This window comes from Pinus tabuliformis, chromosome 8, assembly GCF_031772625.1.
Source record: "Pinus tabuliformis cultivar Carrire ecotype Pingquan chromosome 8, CPIR1, whole genome shotgun sequence".
NCBI lineage: Eukaryota > Viridiplantae > Streptophyta > Pinopsida > Pinales > Pinaceae > Pinus > Pinus tabuliformis.
The window spans coordinates 1,120,033,500-1,120,059,089 of record NC_142294.1 but is presented as its reverse complement, the minus strand read 5'-3'; the positions used below and the strand labels follow the sequence as shown (position 1 = coordinate 1,120,059,089).

The 25,590-nt window shown below is 41.3% G+C and overlaps 1 protein-coding gene across 3 annotated transcripts in view; it reads right to left on the bottom strand.

The window, feature by feature from the left end:
• Positions 1-25,590, bottom strand: part of LOC149239263 (SNARE-interacting protein KEULE-like) — a 514,512-nt gene that overhangs the window by 361,374 nt on the left and 127,548 nt on the right. The window lies entirely within an intron of this gene.

The window sequence follows — 25,590 nt, the reverse complement described above, 5'->3', positions numbered from 1 at the left end:
GAGGAAAGCATGCGGATACTGAACTTTTTCAAAATTACCTGTCCTATATCAACTTTGAAGAATCCTCACGAGATCCAGCTCGTGTTCAAGCTCTTTATGAGAGAGCAATAATGGAATTTCCAGTTGCAAATGATCTTTGGCTCAGTTATACTCAATATTTGCATAGTAATTTGAAGGTTCCCAGTATTATAAAATACGGTTATGCCAGAGCTGTCCGAAACTGCCGCTGGTTGAAGCACTTTAGGCTAAATGCATGCTTGCTTTGGAACGCTTTGATGCTTCAGAGGAAGAATTTATTGAAATTGACAAGACTTTTCCATCATCAGGAAGAGATGAAAATTCTCCTGTTGTAAGCGTCAGCTCCAGAGAAAGCTCGTTTTCAGCTTCTTATCGGCATTCTTCAGCTTCTTCTCGTTCTTCCAAGTTTGTTGTTCCTTCTATGTCCGGGGTTCCTACCACAGCTAGGGTTTTTGTCGCTACAGCTTCCCCCACGCTTTGTCTGGATCAAGATGCCTGCAGGACCCTCACTAGAGAGGAGGAGGAGAAAAGGATCTCTGAATTTGTTGAGAATGCAGCCCAAGAATATGAAATTCAAGTGGCTTACTGAGTAAATCAACAATCAGATTGCGGAAGACGCGAGTGCTACAAACTCCCTCGAGATGCTCCAAACAGACATCGTGTTAAAGATTGCCTAGGCATAACCAAAGGTTCACGTTCAAGGTGTCACGGTAAATACCAGTTAGATATCTTGATCAGGAAACTCGCCTCAGTCAAACAAGCTTCAGTCAGTCGTAACCGTACGAATCTGTACGATAACCATTGGGTATATCTAAAAAATGAAATAAAAATAAAACCTTTAATTATTCAAGTCACTTTATAAAGTAAAAATATAAGGTAACTTTATTAATAATAAAGTTAACTTATAATTAAATTTTATGAAGTCACTTAAATATATATATATATATATATATATATAAAATAAAATTTTACTTAATTAATTAAATATATATAATAATAATAATAAAATCAAAGGAAAAATGGATAAATCACGATTCCAAAACAGTACTACCGATGACTTACACATGCCGAAATAATGTGGGCAAGTAAAAAAAATTTAGCAAATATAGCTTTGAGGACAAAGCTTTTGAAGGAAGGGCAATCTTACCAATATATAATTACATAAAATAAAATGAATATAAATAATGACTATTTTAAATAGTCATTAGTTAAATGAAAAGGCATGTCAAAAAGACATGCCCGATCATGAAAGGACATCTTCCTAGGTATATAAGTAGGGCCTCATTGTAACATTCATCATCCTTGTACATTTATATATATTAATAAAATATTATTTATAAATACCCTTGTGCATTTTATATTTAAGAGCACAAACAATTGTAAGTTTTGTTGCTTCACCAAACCTCAACTCTAAGAGACATTAAGTAGTACTTGATTCTAACCTTCCAAGAGCCAAAATTTGTTCCATCAAATTGAGGGGCCTTAACATCTTTACTGGCCATTGTGATTCAAAAATCCTTCTTCCAATTGTTAGGCTAATCTTGAAGAAGTTAGCTCTAATACAAATTGTTGGAAATACTGAGGGGGGGGTGAATATGTATTTCTTTTAGTTGTTATATTATGTCAGTTAATATTTTTATCACAAGTTAAACTAGAACACAAGAAATAGAACAAAAAATAGTTTTATTAATGAAGAAAGTGAAGACTCCAATCCTTTTTCAAAAGTCCAAGCTCCAACATGTACAACAAAATCTCTAACTTTTTCAAGGCTCCAACCTTGAATGATGACTCTAATCCTCAAATATAAATCTAGGCTCCAACTTGATCTCTCACAAGGCTCCAACCTTGTATGACGACTCCAATCCTCTATTTCACAAATCAGGCTCCAACCTGTACAATACTTCAACAAGGCTCCAATCTTTAACTACTTCAAAGACCTCAAACCTAAGTTGCAGGAAACGTGGCCCTACGTTTCGCCAGGGGAAACGAAACGAAACGCGTTTCCCCGTACCGTACGGCCTGGAAACGCGTTTCCGGCCGTACGGCCACGTTTCCCGAAACGGAAACGTGGCCGTACGGCCGGAAACGCGTTTCCAGGCCGTACGGGCCACGTTTCTCCCAAAAAAACATTTGTTTTTTAATTTTTTTTTTCTAATGTAGATCTCTTACATTTGTTTGCTCTAGTGTTGATATGCAGTTCATGGTAATGTTAAATTCTTAAAGTAAAAGTGATATTCTCCTTTATTTTTCATTTTCATCCTTTTACTTAAATTTTTAACATTACCATGAAATGACTCAGGATGTTTGAGAGTGGTTTCGCCGTCATTGGATTTCATATGGAGAAAGTAGAATTTTAGATCTTACTCAAAATCCAGCAGACTTATCTGTTTTTCAGGATTTCAGGATTGGGGGATTTCAATGTTTCCATTGGATTTTATCATGTACTAGGGTATGGAACTTGTATTTAATCGAGAGAACAAAGCCCTCTATGCAGGGGAGACTCCCAATAATCAAGAGAATGTAGGGTACTAGGGTATGAAACTTGTATTTAATCAAGAGCACTAAGGTCATTCGACTATGTAGGAGGAGACTCCCAATCAACCACGAGACAAAAAATTAGAAATTTCTCGTGGCTGATTTTGGATATTTCTATTTTCATTATGTGATTATTCATGAGTAAATGTGATGTAAATTTAGATACTTATAGTCTATGCATTGACAATTGACAATTTTATCATAATGTAATAAATTAGAATGTATCATATATGCTTTATGATTGCACATATTTCTTAAATTCCTAATATATATATATATATATATATATATTCGCGTTTCCCCGTTTCCAAAATTTGGGGAGGTCGCGTTTCGTATCGCTTCCCGTTTCGGAAACTCGTACCCGTTTCCCCGTTTCGTGCAACCTTGCCTCAAACACTACTTCAAAATATCATCCAAATAACTCTAACTTTGCTACAATAAACTTCTTCACAAACTGCTCCAAAGATGTTGCTGCAAAATCCTTCAAAAACTGCTCTAAGGAACATCAAGTTTGTCCACAAAAGGAAGGCTTAAAAGCACTTCAAAGTCTGATACAAAACTGTTATTTTGGCAGCTCAATGACAAATTCCAACCATGGGGCAAAATTTCTCTTTTCGAGACGAGCAATTTTGACTATTGAAGAGTTCAGTTTGGACAAGGGAAAGTGTATTTTTGAATTGAAGCCCACATGTGCACATTTGATCAGGTCAGCCCTAAAACAAATTGGAACCCCTTGGAAGGCTATAAATACAAGAGACCTCAACCTCATTTGGACATCATCCTTATGATCATTCATCTTCTTTCTTTGGTTTTGGCTCACACAAGTCTAAGATGGTTCATGGAAAGTTTGCTCGCACAAGTCTGAGATTGCAGGGTCCAAAGCTCGCACGTGTCTATGGTTTTTTATTTTCGACCACAGGTATGACACATGCAGTTTTCAGCTATAACTGCAGGCATGCATGCCTATGCGTGCAGTTGAAGGGTTTTAGCTGCATGCATGACACTCCCTGCATGCAGTTGGGACCTAAGGGTTGAATTTTATAGTTGACCGCAAACAGCGACAGTTGATCACAGGCTTCTGAATAAGGGTTTTGATTATTGGCATTGTTGGGTTCATCTCATGATATTGTTTAGTTGATTTTGTTGTATAGTTGTATGGATGAAGATATGGATCATTGTACTCTCTTTTATTGAATCATTCAATGACAATCTAATAAGAAGAAGAATTTGAAGGGCTTTTCCCCATAGTGGGTTTTGCCCTTGTCTCCAACAATCCTAGTGTCTCTATGTGTGAATGTTTTTCTTTTATTGTTCCTTTATGTTCCGCTACATTGATGTTGATGTTATTCTTTCTATATAATTGCATATGTTGCTGAATGATGTTGTAAATCAGAATAATGTTATGATGCTATGGGGTGAATTCTATATGTAAATGATGAAATGCAATTATCAAAGCAAATAACAATATAGCCCTAAAAAACATTAACATGGTATCAGAGGTGGGCTGAAGAAAACTCATCGAAGATCACCCCTATGAAGACACCACCGTTGGAAGCAAGAGAAGATGGTGGAGACCTAAAAGAATGCTAGGGTTTGAAGGAAACCCTAGGAAATTTGAGTATTAGGGTTTGATGGATATTATGAGGTTAAGGTTTGGAAGAAACCTTAGATTATGACAAAGATTTGAAATATGCAATCTAGAAACCCTAGCATGCTTCGTGTGAAGATGTTCTAGTACCTGTGATAGATTTTATGTAACCCTTGACAAGATAGTCTCAATTAGGCCTTGGTTATTGATGAAGTTGGTTGAAATATTAAAGGCAACAATGTTATATGGTCAATGGATAGTCAGCACTCTTGAAGGTTGGTTCAAGACGGAAATAATCACCTCTCATTGAAGACAAGTACTTTTTGATTCATGTTACTCCTTTACAACTTTACTTTTGTTTAGATTTATTGATTTGATTATTACCTATACTTCCTGCATGTATATGTGAGTATTTGTATACGTCTAACTCCTTGATGAGATATGATAAGTGGATCCTTCTTGAAGATCATCTAAGACGCAAGAAAAGATGGCTAATGCAGGAATAAAAGAGCTAGTGTTGGAAAAGGAAAAGAGGCAATTGATGAAAAATCGACAAGTGCTCCAGCTACCAATATCAAGGTGCACAAGTATTTGAACACTACAAGGTATATATGATGTATTGTTTCAATGTTATGTTGCAATATTGGATGGCAAGGTAAGCCCTAAGGTATGATGGAAATATCACCTTCATGAATGACTCATTTTGCATATGAAAGTAAGTTTGATTCATGGTACTTATGATGAGTTGGTGCACTTTGTCATGTCCCTTCTCAAACACATTTGTAACAGGGTGCTGCTACATAATTTTGCACAATTTTGGCTATGGAAGAGAACCCATCATTTTCAACTTAGGGACTTAGGAGGCAATTCGACTTAATTTGGTTGCTAGTAGAATGTGGGTGCCACCCACATGGAAATTCGAATTGGCCCATTCAAATATCTTAGAGGGAAAGTTGAATAGGTGGATGGAGGGACCCACATGAGGCAAGGGAGGCCCAAGGAGTTATAAGGAGGGAGCAGCGCTCATTTTGGGATTGAGTCATACATCTTGCAAACAAAATCACTTGATTGTTCACTCTGCTACTTAGTTGAGTCAATCGGTTGTTTAGCCACGAATCTCTCAAGTGGGAGATTCAGCCTCTACTTCGGGGGACCATCCGTGCTCGCCCTAGAGAGGCAGTTCTACAAGGATTTCAGCAGATTCGGGGCAATGACATAGCACCACCAACTAACGCAGAGCAGGGAGTGCATATTTCTGGGTAGCCAGAGAATATGCAAAGGGAGATAGAGGCCAGCAAAGATCAGATTGTTTGTCGAAGAGTTAGAGAACTGAGATAGCAACAATAGACCAACATTCTTGCTGAGTTTTACAGCCAGGCTGCCAGCAGAGTGAACATCCTAGCAGTTCGAATTGTTGGGCTAGGGGACAGGACAGAGGCCACTCAGCAATTTTTCTTGGAGCTTAGGAGCGGGTGTCCTAGGTCAAGAGCTCACCCAGGAAGTGAGGGATTGATCATTGGATAGCAAGGGTCAGCCAGCAATTTGGGGGAATTTCTAGGAGGGTTTATAAGCAATGTCCAGCAGGTCGAGTTTTGGCAATTGCAACTCAGGTAGGGCTCCAAGGGGGTCGAATCTCATAATTCTAAACCAGCCAAAATCCTTTCTAGGTTTTTCTGGGTTTTTGACAAGGATCCCAAATATAAAGTTTCATAATTTTCTGAGCACCGGAGGTGGGGTTTTAAGCCGTATCTTTGCAGCAGACAATGTAGAATCACTAGGGATTGAATAGTGCATTTGGGGGTTGATTTTGGGAATTCCAAATCGAGCCAAACCATTTTTGGGTTTTTGTGGGTTTCGGCCAAGGAGTTTGTTGCTGAAGTTTCATTAATTTCTGAGCACCAGAGGAGGAGTTTCTTGCAGTTCCTTTCCAGGCAACAGTGAAGTTTTCTAGGCAACACAGAGCATTAGAGGAGCAGTCATTTCCAGCATTTGAGATCATTGTATTATCACCTGGGTTTTGTCACGCTTGCCATTGAGGCAAGCCCAAGTGCATTCCTCCATACTATTGTACTTGCTCCATTGATTAATAAAATGGATCAGCTGGTTCTTAATTCCAGAGTTTTTATGAACATTTGTTGATTGTTTAAAATTTTTGTGTTGTAAATCGTTTTTGCTTTGCATATCACTATTTATTTAAGTTTGGAACATTACAGTGGTATTACAGCATGATCTTGGCCCAGTTGTGGGAAATTAGCAAGAAGATCATGGAAGCTTTGGGTATGAGTGCACAGTGATAGGTGAAACCGGAGACAAATCCCTGGCTCAAGGGAAATCCAGTATGCAGAAATTCTGGGGTAGAATTCATTGGGATGATGAAAGGTTGGCCCAGTTGAGGAGCGTGACAGACGAAACCCATCCTCACCCTTACAACAAAGACATTAGAGGTGAGCAGGCCGTGGGGGTGCAGCCATCTACATCGTGTGGGGAAAGTCGACTAGATCAAGGCACCAGATCTCCTTTAAAGGAGCAGACAGGACAAAGACGGTTAGAGGGTGAGACCAAGGGGCGCTTTTGCTGGTGGAGATCTGGCTAACTGGCTTTAGATATCAGGAGCCTGAGGAGGAAGTTGAGCATGATGCTGATAGCCCACAGGATGGTGAGGAGCACATCGATATACCCGGTGTGGCGTATGAGTCACCTTTACTAGAGACCTCTTTGATAGCCCCAGTTGACACCCTGGTGGAGAGGATAGAGCCTACTTGCATATAGCCATTTGTTGAGGGGGGTGCCATCCCTGGACGAGATGCCAACAGTTGTTGAGGTATCTGGAGCCATGCCCGAGTTTACAGGTGATGGATGCCCACGACAGTTCCCTTAGTTTCAGGATGACCTTCTAGCATTAAAAAGGAAGGTCGCGTTAGTGCGAGAGGCCATTCTGCAGCAGAACGAGGAGTTGGAGGGCATGGGAGCGGTTTGTGCCAAGTCCACAACCAAATTGACTCACGTTGGGGAGCAGTTGGATTCCCTACTGGTGCAGCTAGAGTGCATGTTGGAGCATGAGAGCAGCCCTCTTCGAGCATACATAGACGGGGCTGGCAGCACTGTTAGGTTACCTTGGCCCATTGGACAAAGGGAGACAGAGCTACCTAGTCAAATTGTATGTATTGACCAAGATAGCGAGATGAGACGACCTGAGTTGCACAGGGTGCAACACCCGCATGTTGGGGTTGTTCTATGTGCGGGAGTTCGTGCATTCGATCCCTCTTAGGGTTGGGTGGCGAGAGATTCTGAGTTGGTACCCGATGGAGTGGACTATGGAGATGGTAGTGGACCCAGGTGGAGCTCAGCAGGAGTTTCCAGGCACTGGGGATGCTGGAAGCCCCGACTGGCATTGGGATCCAGGAGGGACTACCTATCATTTCCCATGTATGCTGGTTGACTACAACCGGGATGGTGCAATTGACCTAGCAGTTGAACACGCACATTCACTAGGGGAGTCTCGGTCAGCACCAGTGGCCGACCAGTTTATGGACAGACTCTTTTGGTTTTCTTGGTATGGCTTTTGTACACGGGATCACTGGGTGATCAACATACTTTGGCAGGAGTTTGTCGGAGGAGGTGGCATTGGCAGGCCACCAAACGATGCCTTGCATGGAGCTAGGGGCTCTCCACTTTTGTGTGGGGCACAAGGGATGCAAAGAAGCAGCACAGGGATAGCATCATTTTTGACACATAGGGAGACTCACTTCTCAGATCCCTCGAGGAGGATCTGGAGTGAAGATCCATTCACCGAAGGGTGTGATGATGCGACGATGGAGATGATGATACTGATCAAGTGTGGCCTGACACGTAGAGAAATAGCTCTAGGCCATCACATTCATGGATGTGTGGGAGCATCTAACGTTGAGCAACGGTCTATAGGGGGGCATGGAGATGCATGGTGGTGTGTTATAATGTGTTGGACTCCGTTGTGGAGTGGGAGTGCCTCACATCACATTGGGTACATGCGAGGACTGTACAAGACAACATAGTTGTAGCTGAGGGTTCCAGCAGTGTACAAGCGGGGAGAAGGACGGTACAGGACAACATAGTTGTAGTCGAGGGTACCTAGCAGTGTACAGGGGTGCGCCGCAGTGTACAGTGGCATGTCCAGGAGTACTGGGATGATCGGTAGTATGCAGGGGCATATCGTGTTGCACAATGAGGTCTTGGAGTGTTGCCTCTAGGGACACCCATGGACGAAGACACTGGACATACCTCTGGGTGTAGTTCACCCATGATCGATGGGGGCACAGATGAGTGATATTTGATGGTATCCGCAAGGACTCACATGCCTAACCCTCTTCTACATCACTTACATTGACGAGCGCTCTAGTTGTTGTCCTTTGACACTCTGGGCACGAGCAACATGGGACGAGGAGATCACCCAAGATATTTGGATGACACTTGGTGCGATAGAGGAGCAGGATGGATCCGCATACACTGGGTCGATTGCGCGTATGAGATACCCATCTATTGGTTGCATTCAGGGGATAGCTATTTGATACAGGTGGTTTCCAATGGTCATCAGTACTACACAGTGGCAGGCATCGGACAGTTTCGCATGCCTCAGATTAGTTCATGATGTATGGAGCTTATATATGGGTGGCATGTAGGGACTAAAGATGAGGGCCGAAGGGATTCCATCGGTTGTCAGGGCTATGCCGTAGCAGGTTTGCCTATGGGATGCAGGGATACAGTTGATCGATAAATCACTCGTGATGAGCGGAGTCGTGGCAAAGAGTGATATAGTTCGCTCTTAGGATGACACATGGAGGTTCACAGAGAGTTTCATCACATGGAGAGGTAGACATTCTCTATTGCTACATAGGTTTGGAGTTAGATTTGGATGGGTAGGCCTTGGTGCCATGGAGATGCCCAGGCAAGATGTGTCTTGCCTCTTCAGTATTCCACCATCGAGTTCCAAGAGAGGAGGATACTTTCTGTCCACGATGGGGAGTATGACATAGTCAGAGTAGCGCAATGTCAGCATGGTGGCACCACTTTGGGACTAGCAGGGAACTGGGGCATCACAGCTCAATAACCTTTAGGGATGCGTCGGCTACTACAGGGGGAGATCATACAAATCTTCCATTGGGCTTTAGCGAGTCACTGATGGAGCAAGGGACTTTTGGTACTTGCACCGGGCAGGATAGTGAGTGGAGTGAGGGGATATTCATGTTGGACAGGATGACCTAGGATCTTGGTATTGAAGGATTCTTTCATATTAGGATAGCGCTGAGGTTAGGGACGATTTAGTGGCACATCTGGGACCCTGGCACATGTTGCAGTGACAGTGGGGAGCAACAGTTAGAGAGGATGCTCGTTCAGGCATTGCTTGAGGACAAGCGATTTTTGGAGCATTGGAAGAACTTGTCGAATGAGGATGCCACCTGGGAGGGTGAGCACATATTGGAGCACTCAGCTTTGAGGTTGCTTGAGGGCAAGCAAAATTTGGGAGGGGAGGATTGTCATGTACCTTCTCAAACACATTTGTAACAAGGTGCTACTACACAATTTTGCACAATTTTGGCTAAGGAAGAGAACCCATCATTTTCGACTTAGGTACTTAGGAGGCAATTCGACTTAATTTGGTTGCTAGTGGAATGTGGGTGCCACCCACATGGGAATTCGAATTGGCCCATTCAAATATCTTGGAGGGAAAGTTGAATAGGTGGATGGAGGGACCCACATGAGGCAAGGGAGGCCCAAGGAGTTATAAGGAGGGAGCAGCGCTCATTTTGGGATTGATTCATACATCTTGCAAACAAAATCACTTGATTGTTCGCTCTGCTGTTTAGCTGAGTCAACTGCTTGTTTAGCCACGAATCTCTCAAGCGAGAGAATCAACCTCTACTTCGGGGGACCATCTGTGCCTGCCCTAGAGAGGCAGTTCTACAAGGATTTCAGGAGTTCCGGGGCAGTGACATAGCACCACCAACCAACGCAGAGCAGGGAGTGCGTATTTCTGGGCAGCAATGGACCAGCATTCTTGCTGAGTTTTACAACCAGCAGAGCCAACATCCCAGCAGTTCGAATTGCTGGGCTAGGGGAAAATCCAGAGGCCACTCAGTGGTTTTTTGTGGAGCTTAGGAGCAGGTGTCTTAGGCCAAAAGCTCACCCGGGAAGTCAGGGATTGGATAGCAAGTGTCAACCCAACACTTTGGGGGCATTTCTAGGAGGATTTACAAGCAGTTTCTAGCAAGCCGAGTTTTGGCAGTTACCGCTGAGGTTGGGCTCCAAGGGGGTCAAATTTCAAAAGTCTAAACCAGCGAAAACCCTTTCTAGGTTTTTCTGGGTTTTTGACAAGGATCCCAAATATAAAGTTTCATAATTTTCTAAGCATCGGAGGTGGGGTTTTAAGCCGTATCTTTGTAGCAGACAATGTAGAATTGTTGGGGATTGAATAGTGCCTTTGGGGGTCGATTTTGGGAAGTCCAAATCGGGCCAAACCATTTATGGGTTTTTGTGGGTTTTGGCCAAGGAGTTTGTGGCTGAAGTTTCATCATTTTCTGAGCACCAAAGGAGGAGTTTCTTGCAGTCCCTTTCCAGGTAGCAGTGAAGTTTTCTAGGCAGCGCAGAGCATTAGAGGAGCAGTCATTTCCAGCATTTGAGATCATTGTATTATCACCTGGGTTCTGTCATGCTTGCCATTGAGGCAAGCCCAGGTGCATTCCTCCATACTATTGTACTTGCTCCATTGATTAATAAAATGGATCAATTGGTTCTTAATTCCAGAGTTTTTATGAGCATTTGCTGATTGTTTTAAAATTTTGTGTTGTAAATCGTTTTTGCTTTACATATCACTATTTATTTAAGTTTGGAACATTACACACTTGGTATTGAACAAGTATCTTACATTCTATTACGTCATGGTAAAGCTACTTAGAAATAATGATTTTTGATATATTGGTATACCTGGCAAAGTATCTTACATGAAGAATTTCAAGATCTTATGAAGCAAGCTAGATACATTGTTTTTGATATGGTGACTTGATACTATTGTTAATTCTTGTGATAAGCATGATAACCATGATGATAGAAGTGTAACAATAAGATTGATATTGAAGATCTTCTTGTTGACCTTGGTTAGCTTAATTAATATGACATATGGTAAAATTGGATGAAGAAGTGATGTAGTGATTATAATCTTTGAAGTATGATGATGCACCTATTAGTTTCCCTAATCATATGACTCTAATCCTTGATGAAAGTTTGATGTCATGTTCATGAAGTAGTTGATGCTAACATGATGAATATATGTTTTAGAACTTGATATAGTTTGATTTCATGATCTATTTGTTGATGCGTGACTGTATTATGATAAGGCAGGTTGATAATAATGAAGTCTAAAGTAGTTTCTCACTAAGAGGGAGACTATTCATAAGATCCCTACACCTATTGGCATTTTCATTAAATGTGTAAAAGATTATTTACTATTGAATTAAGATTTTTTATATAAATTGACAAATATCTGATATTGTTGGTCTGCCGCAAGTTTTGGTCTAAGAATAGAGGGCTTCCCTTAGTCTAAGCCCCAACCACATGGAAGAAGGCTTAAGAGTGTGGTTATAGCCTCCTAACCACACAAAAGAAAACCTGTGAGTGCGGTTATGCATGTAGTCACAAAATCTGACGCCTCATGCACGAAATCAGAAGAGCACCTGCAGTATGACAGTCCTATAGATATGGAGCAGAGATCAGAAAGTTCTATGAGCATGGAAGTTTGAATGTTTGACTTACTATAGAGAATGTAAACATGTTGACTAAACTTGTGTTTGCAGGGGACCGAAATATGTATATTAGTATGTTATTTTGATCCAATCATTAAAGCTAGTATATGGCAGTGTCTGATAACAGTTGCAAGGGTTTGACAATATTTGGCTTGTTGACTTGACTTAGTGAGCATACTAGCTTGGATGATTGATGATGCTTTATAACTTTGACATGATGCTTGATGGTCCATAGATATGTTTTGGCTTATGGATTATTTGAATTCATAGTGATAACAAGTTAGAGTTTTGATCTAATTTGGTACTTGATGACTGATGATTTGCCTTGATGACAAGACTACGTAGGCATAGTGACTTTCAATGATTGACGTTGGCATTGATTTTGTATTGGCTTCATTGTCTTTGGCACATTGGTTGAAGTATAAACAGTTGTGACTTATCCTTGGTATATGCATTTGCATCTAGTGACAATTCATGTTATGATGGCATGATGGAATTTGATATTGCTTAATAACAATTTGTTGACATGACAATAGATGAAATCATGACTTGGTATTTAGATGTGAGCTCTACCTAACATTTGGTCTAAAGAAGTTTGTCACAGTGATATTGGCAGAAACTTTTATGATTTTGATATTAGTTTTGATCTGACATCTAAGGCTTAATAAACTGACTTAGTTGATTTGATTGCACAATATTGATTTGTGTAAGGCTAAGCATATTGGTTTGTTGAAACGTGATGTTTGCAGAAAACATTATATAAAACAAATTTCCCGAGCATGGCATGTACGCACTAACAGTTACCTGGCGAAGCCAAGAAGATGTGCAAATCCAAACATATACTTCAAAAGTGGTCCAAGGTATGGCTTTGATTTTGGTTTTATATACTGATGGTCAATGAGCCTCTAATGATCAAAGTAAGAGGGAGTTGGCCTCTAAAGTTCGAAATGACGAATGATGACATGATGAACTACTTTCAAAAGTTTGGAAAGAAAATCTATTGAAGAGCTTTGGAAAGTGGAAATGCAAATCCTTGGACACTTTGATTGAATTTCAAAAAGTTATGAAAAGATATTGTTGAACCTAACTTGGTAACCGGTAGTTGATTTAGCATTGATGTTCTGAGTGAACACTCGTCCGTCTATTAATATGTTTTGCATAGAATCTGAGTCAATTCATGATTGAGCCTCTTCATACACATTGAGTTGTCGCCAAGCACACTTTGAGATATTTGCATGAGATGATCAAGTTTTGGTCTGAGATATTCTTCCTATGATATGTGACTGCATAGATGTGTTGATGTTGTTTGGTATTGTTATTTTGATAACATAAGCATATATGGGTGTTGCCTTAATATGAGATTTGCCATGATATTTTTGGATGAGAAGTTCGTAGTTTTAAGCATGGTCGAGGTAAAATATGATGTTGTTGGCATAGCTAGTTGTGAGGCAGGTTGAAGAAGCTCTTTGGAGAGATATTTGAGCAGGTTCTAGATATGACATAAATACATTGCGATAATATTGACTGGGATCTGATTGGCAGAGAAACACGTAAATAGTTGGGACTAAGATCTCTTCATATATTGTGACAACGTTGTTGTACGAGACAAGCTTAGGCTTGTGGTTGTCGTCTCCATGAGAGGGAGGATGAATAAAGTATCCTTTTTGTGATATATATTTTTGATATAATATTTGATTTTCTTGTGACATGATGATTAAGAAAGTACCAGATATGAGCACAATGATATGCTTTTGATCTATAGAGTGTTGGACTGATCGAGAACACAGAGCTAGCTCTTCCCCCTTATCTGAGCTCCCAGAGTGAGCAATTGAGATGGAGGGCTACTGGGGTTGAGGGATCTCTAGACAATAGGGTCATAAATGTTGCTCACCTATCTGTCACCCATACGGTCGGAGATGTTAGCTCCCCTATCTTGGTCTATGCAAAGTATACCCCAGTTGACATCATATCCACAAGTTGGGCTTGTTGGGAATACCGCTCCCCGTCTAAGCAACAGGTTGAGAGTGTACTTGGGGGTGTGCAACCCAAGTTGATTATGATGCAAGTGTTCTACCACATGACTCTTGGGGGTCATTGTTGGGAAGATTAGTGGGCAATGGGATGGGCTGAGATGTGCTCCCTTATATCAGCAATTGCTCAAGATGGGGTTGAAGATGTTTTGCTCCCCCATGAGATTTTGGGTTAAGATGTGCTCCCCGATGTGATTTTAGGGTTGAGATATGCTCCCCTATGAAATTCCGGGTTGAGAGTAAGCTCCCTGATGTGTTTCAAGTTGAGATGTGCTCCTTGATATTGTTTTGGATTGAGATGTGCTCTCCGACATGATAGAGGGTGGTAGCTTAGGCTCCCCTCCAATGTCAAATTCTTCTTCTTTTAGATTCAAGAATGTTCCACATATGAGCAGAGACAATCAAGAGATGAGTAGAGATGAGCAGTGATAACATTTGATGACAAGAGACTTGAGATTAGATATGATTTGATGACATGATTGTTGTGATGATTACATGATGCAGTAGAAATTTCTCCCTAGCTGAGAGGGAGTGTTACTTTAGTAGCTTAGTGACACAAAGTCCAACCATGGGACGAGATTCCTCTTTTCGAGAGGACCAATTTTGACTATTCAAGTGTTCAATTTAGACAAGGGAAAGTATATTTTTGAATTAAAGCCCACATGTGCACATTTGATTAGCTTGGCCCTAAAGCAAATTGGACCCCCTGGGAAGGCTATAAATACCAGTGTTGTTAAAATCGCGATTTTATCGGAAAATCGCGATTTTTTCATCTTGCCGATCAAATCGCGATTTTTATACGAAAAAATCGCCTACTTTTTTTTTTGCCGATTTTTACTGAAAAAATCGCGCTTTTTTCAAAAAATCACGATTTTTTCGAAAAAAGCGCGATTTTTAACGAAAAAATCGTGGGGGATCAGGACAGCATAGTTTTATAACTTTTTTTGGGTTTTTTCATGCAATGTTTTTTGAAAGAAACAAATAATTTTTGAGTGGGGTAGCTTAATGATCAAGTCTAGGCCCTAGTATGGATATGCTATTCATGGTAATGTTAAATTCTTAAAGTAAAAGTGACATTCTCCTTAATCTTCATTTTCATCCTTTTACTTAAATTTTTAACATTACCATGAAATGACTCAGGATGTTTGAGAGTGGTTCCAGCCTCATTGGATTTCATATGGAGAAAGTAGAATTTTAGATTTCATTTAAAATCCAGCAGACTTATCAGTTTTTCAGGATTTCAGGATTGGGAGATTGTAATGTTTCCAGGTGACACCACCTGCCCGGGCTACCCCTGCCACCAGTAGAGGACGTGGTCTACCTCCTATAGCTCCTACTTCTAGTTCTTCAACGTCTAGATCACATCAGACTCCACTGCCATTTCCACCTGCACGGGCACCAGCATCTACATCTAGAGGGAAAGGGAAAGCTGTGGCATTTTCTCGCAAGAGGGGCGGAGGAAATCAATAGGATTAGACTTTCATTTTATTGTATATGACATTATGACATGATGAGATACATTATCATATTTTTTGTTGATATTTTGAGGCTGAGTTGGGACTTACTATTCAGGACATGATTCAATGTTATGTGTGATTTTAGCGCTAGAAATGATATTAAACATCTTATATATTAGTTTTTTTATCATATTTATGTGTCAATGTATTTATTTTATGTTGTAGATGGTTTAGATATTAAAAAAATTGAAAAAAAATGAATATTTTTGTGCCAAACGATTTTTTCCCGCTTTTTTCCGATTTTTTCCCGATTTTAACGATTTTTTCCGCTTTTTTCCCGGCGCCGATTAAATCCCGATCGCGATGTGTGCAACACTGATAAATACAAGTGACCTCAACCTCATTTGGACATCATCCTTATGATCATTCTTCTTCTTTCTTTGGATTTGGCTCGCACAGGCCTAAGATGGTTCGTGGAAAGTCTGCTTGCATAAGTCCGAGATTGCAGGGTTCGAAGCTTGCATGTGTCTAGGGTTTTTCGTTTTCGACCGCAGGCATGACATAGGTAGTTTTCGACTATAACCGCAAGCATGCAGGCCTATGCGTGCGGTTGAAGGGTTTTAGCCGCACACACGACACTCCCTACATGCGGTTGGGACCTAAGGGTTGAATTTTACAGTTGACCGAAGGTTTCGCCAGTTGGTCGCAAAGTTCGACAATTGACCACAGACAGTGACAATTGATCACACGCTTCTAAATCAAGGTTTTGATTATTGGTATTGTTGGGATCATCTCATGATATTGTTTAGTTGATTTTGTTGGATGATTGTATGCATGAATATATGGATCACTGTACTCTCTTTTGTTGAATCATTCAATGACAATCTAATAAGAAGAAGAATTTGAAAGGGCTCTCCCCATAGTGTGTTTTTCCCTAGTCTCCGACCAATCCTAGTGTCTCTATGTGTGAATTTTTTTCTTCTATTGTTCTGTTGCATTGATGTTGATGTTGGTTTTTTCTATAATATCGCATACGTTGTTGAATGATGTTGTAAATCTGAATAATGTTATCATGCTATGGGGTGAATTCTATATGTAAACGATGAAATGCAATTATCAAAGCAAAGAACAATATATCCCTAAGAAAAATTAACAAAAGCTAATCCAAGTCTATTCTCAAACTGGTCTAAAATTTGCTCCACATCCGAATCATAGACTGATCAAAATGTGTTGATCCAATTTTGCTCTCAAAACAAGATCAAAAAACAAAGGTTTGAAATACTACAAGGAAGTCGCAGTCCAAGGAGCTACAACTGAGCCATTGTCCAAGGGTGCACAGTCTCAGCCACAGTCTGAGGGTTGTAGGACGCCAAGAGCTGTAGGAGGTTGAAGGTTGCAGGAGGCAAAGGTTTGTTGATGTAGGTCGAGTTCTACTCCAATGTAGGTTGAGGCCTTCTCCCAAGGTGGGTCAAGATTTATCCACAAGAACAAAATTTAACAATAGACTTCCTCTAAAAAAGCTAACCAAAGGAACTTTCAACAAAGCTTGACCAATAGATTGCAAGAACATATCAGAATGTCACCAAAACCATATCCCATGACCCTTATAATCCAGAAACCATAAACCCAAGTGTATCTTCTTCAATCTGCTACAAGGTTCATTAGATATAAACCTGTAATTCTTCTTGCTACAAACAGAACTCCAAGTCTTGTGTTTGGACGAGTTGGAGGTTGAATGGAGAAGAAGAGTTGTATATCTATACTAATTCGATCATACTTGAACAAAAACGTCTATTGTGGAGGGGGCCAACTTGATCTTTATGTAGGCCGACTTAGCAGAGATCAAAAATAGGTATTTTCCAACTTGTAAATTCAAGTTTTCTTCAACAAGGAGTTAGGAGGAAAGTAAATACTCGTTGGAAAGGGCTTAAAGTCCTCTTTAAGCCTATGTGATTTTTATCTTCATTTGAAGAGCCTTTGACATCAATAACAATTAATTTCTCCAATGCATATAATCTAATAAAATGCCACAATCCCATTGATCCTAAAATCCTCAAAACTATTAAGTCTACTGAATTTTGAATGGGATATGACTATTTTCTCCATATGAAGTCCAATGAGGTTGGAACCACTCTGAAACATCCCGAGTCATTTCATGGTAATGTTAAAAATTTAAATAACAGGAATTTTCATCATTTTATTGTAGGAATTTAACATTACCATTAGGAAGCATCTATGAAGCATCTAGGGAGCATCATGGGAGCAGCTTGGGAGTATCAAGGAAGCACAGTTCCTCACATAGCGGTTCCAAAATTCCAAGAACCATGCAAATCCAGCCCAAAGTGTGGTTCCTTGTTTGAAAGTGTGGTTCCAAGGTTTGGTGCATCGGGGGGGTAGTTCCTGTTGAAGAATCTGGGGCAAGTAGGATTGATGTGATTCTTCTTAACTTGATAACTATTTGTGCGGCATTTTAATTTTCTTTTTAGCACAATCTTCTCTTTGACATTATTAGAGTGTGTTTCTTATGTCATCAAATAGCTACCAAAACCAAAGAGAAAAGAACACAAGATGTTTGGCTTTCTGCCAGGGCCAAAACCTCTCCGACTTGGAGATGAAAACCCACACACAATTCTTCTTAGAGAGCTTCCATTTGACGAATACCAAGACCATGACCCTTGACCTATTAAGCCACTCCAAGACCAAGACACCAATCCTCTTCTTCGTCATGGCTGAGATCATCATCACTGCTACTAAAGTCATCACTGCTGCTACACGAAGTCATCATCATTGTATCACTGAGATCTTTACACCTTGTTGCACCTTCACCGGGAATATTGTTGCACTTTTACTAAGATCAGTGCTATTCCTTCATTGAGACCTTTACCATGAAGTTGAGATCTATATACTAAGGTATTTAGAGCGAGATCATCACTGCTTCCAGAATACTTGTTGAGAAAGAGGGTGTCACTTCAAGATCCTTCTCTTCACACATATGTCGAGATAGTGAGGTTGCTTCACTGTGTTAGTAGGTTGAGACCGTGACCAATATTGAGACCTTCATTCTTACTGCTACATCGAGACAATGACTACTTTCCTTGTACCGAGATCATGATTGCAAGTATGCTGAGATCGCCACGACCGAGGAGGAAGAGGCTGCAATATTTTCTCACTGTAATCGTCCACAAAATTGCAGAGGTATCCGACACTAAGCCTTCCTGTACCTATCCAAAGTTACAGTGATGTCTGTACTTACCCAAAATATCAAAGATGTCCGAAAATCCTTACTCCTGTAATGCGGATCTCTGTCTGAGTTCTTCTCTGTTGCATTGAACCAAGATTCCTATACCTACTGCACCCATCCGAATTTCAGAGAAGAATCTGAAATCTTACTTTTCTGTGGTGACCCTAACTGCATATATATAGAAGTTAGGTCTCTATATTTGAGCTGGCATGACAATGTGAAGTGATGTGTCCTTTTATTGAGGCGACATGACTTTCTTTAGTCTATTTAATTTGATTTGAAGTTGACATGACAACTTGTTGAAATTTCTAAGTCTGATACGTCAGAAATTCCTACTACATTATCTGGTTTATTATCTCCTACTTGTTCTTTCCATCAACAAGTTATTTATAAATATAAATAACGAAATAAACATAAATGCAGCCTCAACACATATACAAATCAGCAACTGAAATAACTGAGACAGTCGCACAAGCGACACCGTTATTTTTGGACAATCGTCCCCGAAAAAACCTAATGCTAGAAAACCGGTGCAACAGATATGAGGCTTTTATTATTATGCAATTTCTTAATACAACTAGGGTGCCAGAAATGGCTCACCCTTCAGAGAATTTCCTTGGCAGAAGTACCTCTCCTCGCAGACAGATATTATGGTTGATCACCCATCGGATGATCGATCCCACAACAACTACGGCAGCTCCTTAGCTGGACAGCGAGAGCTACTCCATCCTTCTCCACTGCTCTACGTCACTTCCAAGGACTGTGTCACCCTCTCGCTCCATTCTGCCCCACGAAAATCTCCAACGCTGCCTCTTGGCCCTACGTCAGCTCTACTAGCCTCTACGCAGCTACTGTTGTCTATGCATCAGCCACTTGGTTTTCTACAACAGCATTCTGGCCCTCTGCGTCCGCCACGCTGCCCTCCTCAGCCTCTGCGTCAATCCCAGCTGCCTCCACGTCAGCCTTCTCAGGCTTTGCGTTGTCTCTCTGGCACTATCTCGGTCTCTCTGCCATGTATTCTCGCCCTTTTGAGAATTGCCCCTCGCTGCAACAGATCACTAGTTCGATTCTCTCACCAAATCCCGCTCCAAAAAATCGAACTCACTGATCAATTTGGTACCTCCAACTGACCCTCAAGCCTCCTCTTATACTTTTCCTGTTGAGTCTTCAACGGCCGAGATTAAGTCCCTAATCAACGGCTAAGATTAGATTTGGCTTGATCCTCGTCTCTTGGAACCTTCTAACCCAAAATTATATTAATACACATTAATATTTTAATTTTCCTAAGTTTATACTTAGGACCCCATTAAAAATATTAATTATTTTAATATCTCCTCATCCGGGTAGAATTTCTCCAAACGATTTCTGGGTTTTGGAGATCTCATGTGCTTTAGCCTCTCCACCAATTTTCATGGCTAGAGCACATCCGATGCTACCACAAATCAACACTCCCTCTTAGCGAGGAATGTGCTCTAGTAATGTTTCACCATGGAAACATCACACTGATCCTTCGCTTCAATACCTGTGTTAATGCTTGGCCTACTGCCTCACATCATCTGCACTGCTACTTCCTGTACTGCTACCCATGACACTGCCACTGCCACTGCCACTGCCACTGCTACCTCTGTACTGCAGCTCCCTCTCAATATGTTTCCCATGTTGCCCCTAGCACTGCCACTGCTAATTGTTGCATTGCAACTCAATTACCAAGAAGTAGGTAATTGATTTCTCCCAAATATTGACATCCCAGTCAGTCTAGAAGCCTCATGAAACTGAAGTTGCCTCTGTTGCTATCCTGTACTCCCTCTGCTACCACTGCGCTGTTGCATACACCTTTGTGCCTCTCGCACTGCTGCAACCTCCACTGTGCTGCCTCAGATTCCTACACCCAAGCACTGCCTTGTTGCTCCACTACACTTTTCTCCACCCGACCACTGTCACCCTGTTACTATTGTTAAGGGCTCTCGTAGCCGGATATGATCCAAGAGTTTGGGCACCTCAAGGATCCTGCCCCTAGTATGTAGTCCTCTTGACTACAACTCGATGTCTCCCCACCTCTTCTCTAGAGGTGCATGAGCACTCATGGCACAATCATCATCAGTCTTGACCTCTTTCACAGCGGGAGTTGCCTTTGAATCGAAAGCCTCTCCCTTGTTTTTCTTCCTGGGACACTAGGATGCATAATGTCCCAGTTCCCCACAATGGAAGCACTTCACCTTGGAGATGTCCTTCTTCTTCATCTTCCCTTGTTGTCCCGCAGATGCTATAGTTGCATCCTCCTCCTCTTTATTGATTCAACCTCCCTTGCCGCTACTCCCCGCCTTAGTCATCCTCCTGATCTCTTCCTAGCGAAGAGCTGTCCACATCTCCTCCCAACCGGGAAGAGTATCCCTGCCCAAAATACTTTAGACAAATGTCTCCCACTCCTCGGAGACTACATTCAGGGAAATCCTGACCATAAATTCTAGATCCGGTGTAGACCCCGCGGAAGTAAGTTGGTCGCGAATCTCCTGCAACCTAAGAAGGAATGGATCTATCTGCTCTCCCTTCTGCATCTGATACGACCGCAGTTGATTCTCCAATAGCATCATCTGTTGCACGAAAGAGCCCTGGTATAAGGTGGTCAGGGTGTCCCACATCTCCTTTGATGTGTTCTTTTCAGCGATATGTGGTATGACATGATCTTTGACGTCGTCTAGGATCATGCACTTCACCCTTGCCATTGCATCCTCATACTTCTTGTTCTCAGTTGGGTCAGCTGAGATAACCAAGGTTTTCAAGGCAAAGTCATTGATGCAATGTCGATCCAGGGCTACCAGGATCCTAGCCTTCCAAATGACAATGTTGGAAGCCCCGTCCAACCTGTCCTGATCCCTCAGTCCATTCACTACCATTTTAGCTCCTCTTCTGGACTCCCTTTGAGTCTCGACTTCCTTCTGGAAATCTCCCTCTAAGTCCTGATTTCCCTCCTTGAAATCCTTTGGCTAGCTGTCGAACCGCTCCTCTCCAATCCTCCCTGCAACTGCAACTCGGATCTGGACTTCTTGGCTAGAAATCTGTCAAGGTAGCAACTCCCTCTACCTTGGTTCAGTCTCCATAGACATTGTTCTTCTTCGACAGAAACAACGTCCCACCAGCTCCTCAAATCACAATCTGCCCACAGCTCCCCAAGCTCCAGCAACCGAAGAAACTAAGCCATTCAAGCTCTATGCAATCTTGGCAACGGCTGAGTCTGCACCTCCTGGCCACAACGTCGATCCTTCCTGGCTGAGAAAGATGATCGGACACTGCGTAGGTCTAATCTGCCCCTCTCTACCTTTGCGCTGACCCTCCTCTTGGCTCGAAATGGTGGCACAGGCTCTGCGTCACTTCCTCTCTAGCTGCTTCTGCTCTGGAACAGCGTTGTCTCTCAGGACCACTGCTATTGCTGCAAATTCTTCAGATTACTGTTGGTGCCTTCAGTTCTCCTGTGATCTGTAATGCTCTAATACCATGTTGAAATTTCTAAGTCTAACACGTCAGAAATTCCTACTGCATTATCTGGTTTATTATTTCCTACTTGTTCTTTCCATCAACAAGTTATTTATAAATATAAATACCGAAATAAACACAAACGCGGCCTCAACACATATACAGATCAGCAACTGAAATAACTGAGACAATCACACAAGGGACACCGTTATTTTTGGACAATCATCCCCAGAAAAACCCAATGCGGGAAAACCGGTGCAGCAGATATGAGGGTTTTATTATTATGCAGTTTCTGAATACAACTAGGGTGCCAGAAATGGCTCACCCTTCAGAGAATTTCCTTGGAAGAAGTACCTCTCCTCGGAGACAAATATTATAGCTGATCACCCACCAGATGATCGATCCCACAACAACTACGGCAACTCCTTAGCTGGACAGCAAAAGCTGCTCCAAGCTTCTCCACTACTCTGCGTCACTTCCAGGGATTGCGTCACCCTCTTAGCTCCAATCTGCCCCACGAAAATCTCCAGTGCTGCCTCTTGGCCCTGCGTCATCTCTGCTAGCCTCTGCGCAGCTACTGCTACCTCTGTGTTAGCCTTCTGGCCCTCTACGTCGCCCACGCTGGCCTCCTCAGCCTCTGTGTTAGTCCCAACTGCCTTTGCATCACCCTTCTCAAGCTCTGCACTGTCTCTCTGGCACTATCTCTACCTCTCTGCTATGTATTCTCGCCCTTCTGCCGCACTGCCCCTCGCTGCAACAAATCATTGGCTAGATTCTCTCACCAAACCCTGCTCCAGAAAATCGAACTGACTGATCAATTTGGTGTACCTCCAACTGACCCTCAAGCCTCCTCTTTACTTTTCCTGTTGAGTCTTCAACGGCCGAGATTAAGTCCCTAATCAATGGCTAAGATTAGGTTTGGCTTCATCCTCGTCTCTTGGAACCTTCTAACCCAAAATTATATTAATACACGTTAATATTTTAATTTTCCTAAGTTTATACTTAAGACCCCATTAAAAATATTAATTATTTTAATATCTCCTCATCCAAGTAGAATTTTTCCAAACGATTTCTAGGTTTTGGAGATCTCATGTGCTTTAGCCTCTCCTCCAATTTTCATGGCTAGAGCACATCCGATGCTACCACAAATCAACACAGCTCTCTTTATCATTTTGCTTGATGTCTTCTTCATGAGGATTGTGCTAGTCTTGGAGGGCTAATCTAGTCACTAGGTAGACTTATACACATTACTTATATGCTCAAGAAGAGCTTTTTGACTCTGCCTTTCCTAGACCTGTGAAATGAGCAAGAAACTCATTCTCATAATTTAAAAATAATATTTATTTTTCTTGACAAGTACAAAGATCAAAATTACATTTGTAAATACCAAACCTAGTTAGACTTTCTTCAACAGTTCCTACATACTTTATTCAATGCAAGCATATTTCATAAAAGAACAAGATTGAGTTTTCATATGTCATATATTGAGTATGATTCAAATCCTCTATCCACACTATATTTTAAACAATATCTTTGTAATGTCTCCAATCACTTGAGCATGGAGTTGTCTCTCCCACTAGCCTAAATTGTCTCCTTTAGCCTAGAAAAAGGGAAATTGTTAAGGGAACAAATAAATTTTTCCCAACTCTACGTTATAATATTAGTAAATAAAAGGGGCAAAAGTCAGTTGGAGAAAATAAGAAAAACCCACTTAGTGACTTTATCAATTGAAATAATAATAAAGATGCTTCTAGAAAGTTGGAGAAAGATCTGACAAATATTTAAAAAGGGAGAGGAGCTCACTTCTCAATTATCCTATTCTATTCATCATTTCTTTGAAAATCGATTTGGCTCAAGAGAGTCATCGTGCGAGTGTTTCAAGCAAAACTCTTCAGCTGATTTCGATGAACTTAGAGTACCACACTAGTTGGTTCTTGGGGGAAGATACTTCCACTTGTGTTCAATCAACAATGATTGGAGCAGATTTCTGGACGAGAAAACCTTATTTGAAGGGTTAATTTTCTAGGATTGGTTATTGTAATTGCAAGACCATCTTCAGGGAATAGATTGGGGATTTACAAGGGAAAGACTGAACCCTCAGCTCAGATCATTTGTTAGCAGCAAAACCTCCTTTAGATTGAAATTTCTAGCAAAGGAAGCTGAATTCTATTGTGGGAGTTGAACCCTATTTGTGGAGACCAAGTTCATCATTCCTGTAAGCCTAATCTATTTGGACGATCGAAATCTTCTTGTGGGCCGAATTTACTAAGGTGGCCTCACCAGTCTTTTGGGCTGAGTTTAATCCTTGCATTGAGGCCGAATATATTTACCAGAGGAAGGGTTTTTTACTAATGCTAAATTCTTTGTTAAGGCCAAGTTCATTTGTTGGAGGCTGACTCCATTGCTGAAGGCCGAGTTCATTTGTTGGAGACAGAGTTATTTGTTGGAGGGGCCAAGTTCATTTGTTGGAGGCTGAGTCCATTGCTGAAGGCCGAGTTCATTTGTTGGAGACCAAGTTATTCGTTGGAGGGGCCAAGTTCATTTGTTGAAGCCAAATTCTATTACAGAAGTTGAGACTATTTCACTGGGTTGAGTTACCTTGAAGAGACCGAGATCTGATCCTCATTGGGCAGAATCGTGTTGTAATCTGGAGGGCCCAATTTGCCATAACAGAAGATCACAAATTGTTATGATTAATTTTCAATTTTTCCGGAGAAGTATGCTTGAAATTTCAGAGAAGTGTTTCAGGTTCTAAACCCTCCCTTGTATGCCAATTCCAGTGATGAATTTAATAAAAAATTGATTTGCCCCCTAGTTGACATATCATTGTTTTACGACTGTAGCATTTAGTAATTTTCCTTCCAGTTGCTAATATAGTTGCTGAAAATTAAATAGTTCCTCTAATACATTCTTGTTATATTAGTAATTTCTTAAAAGGAATATTACAGTGGTATTAGAGCATGTTCCTAGCAAACTCTGGGGGCATGATCAACAAGGTGGGCTTTTTGAGTAGTGCATATGACCCCTAAAGATAGACAAAATGTGACATTTAAACAACAAAGATATAGGAGTAGGGAAAGGGGAGTGCAGACTAATCCAGAACCAAAGTGTCACAGGCACAGAGAAGGGGATTTGGTCACACAGGAAGATACAAGTATCGAACACATGGGGAGTTGGGACAAGGATGAGATAGCATTTCAGAGCCTTCTAAAAGCTCTGAATGATTTGGCGAAAGGCCAAATGGAGATAGTGCAGGGCCAAAAGGAGATAGTGTGTATGTTGAGGCAACAAATTCCCAACAATGGTCGGCCACAGGATAACAAGAGTAGTAATGGAGTGCAGACTAATCCAGAACCAAAGTGACACAGGCACAGAGAAGGGGATTTGGTCACACAGGAAGATACAAGTATCGAACACATGGGGAGTTGGGACAAGGATGAGATAGCATTTCAGAGCCTTCTAAAAGCTCCGAATGATT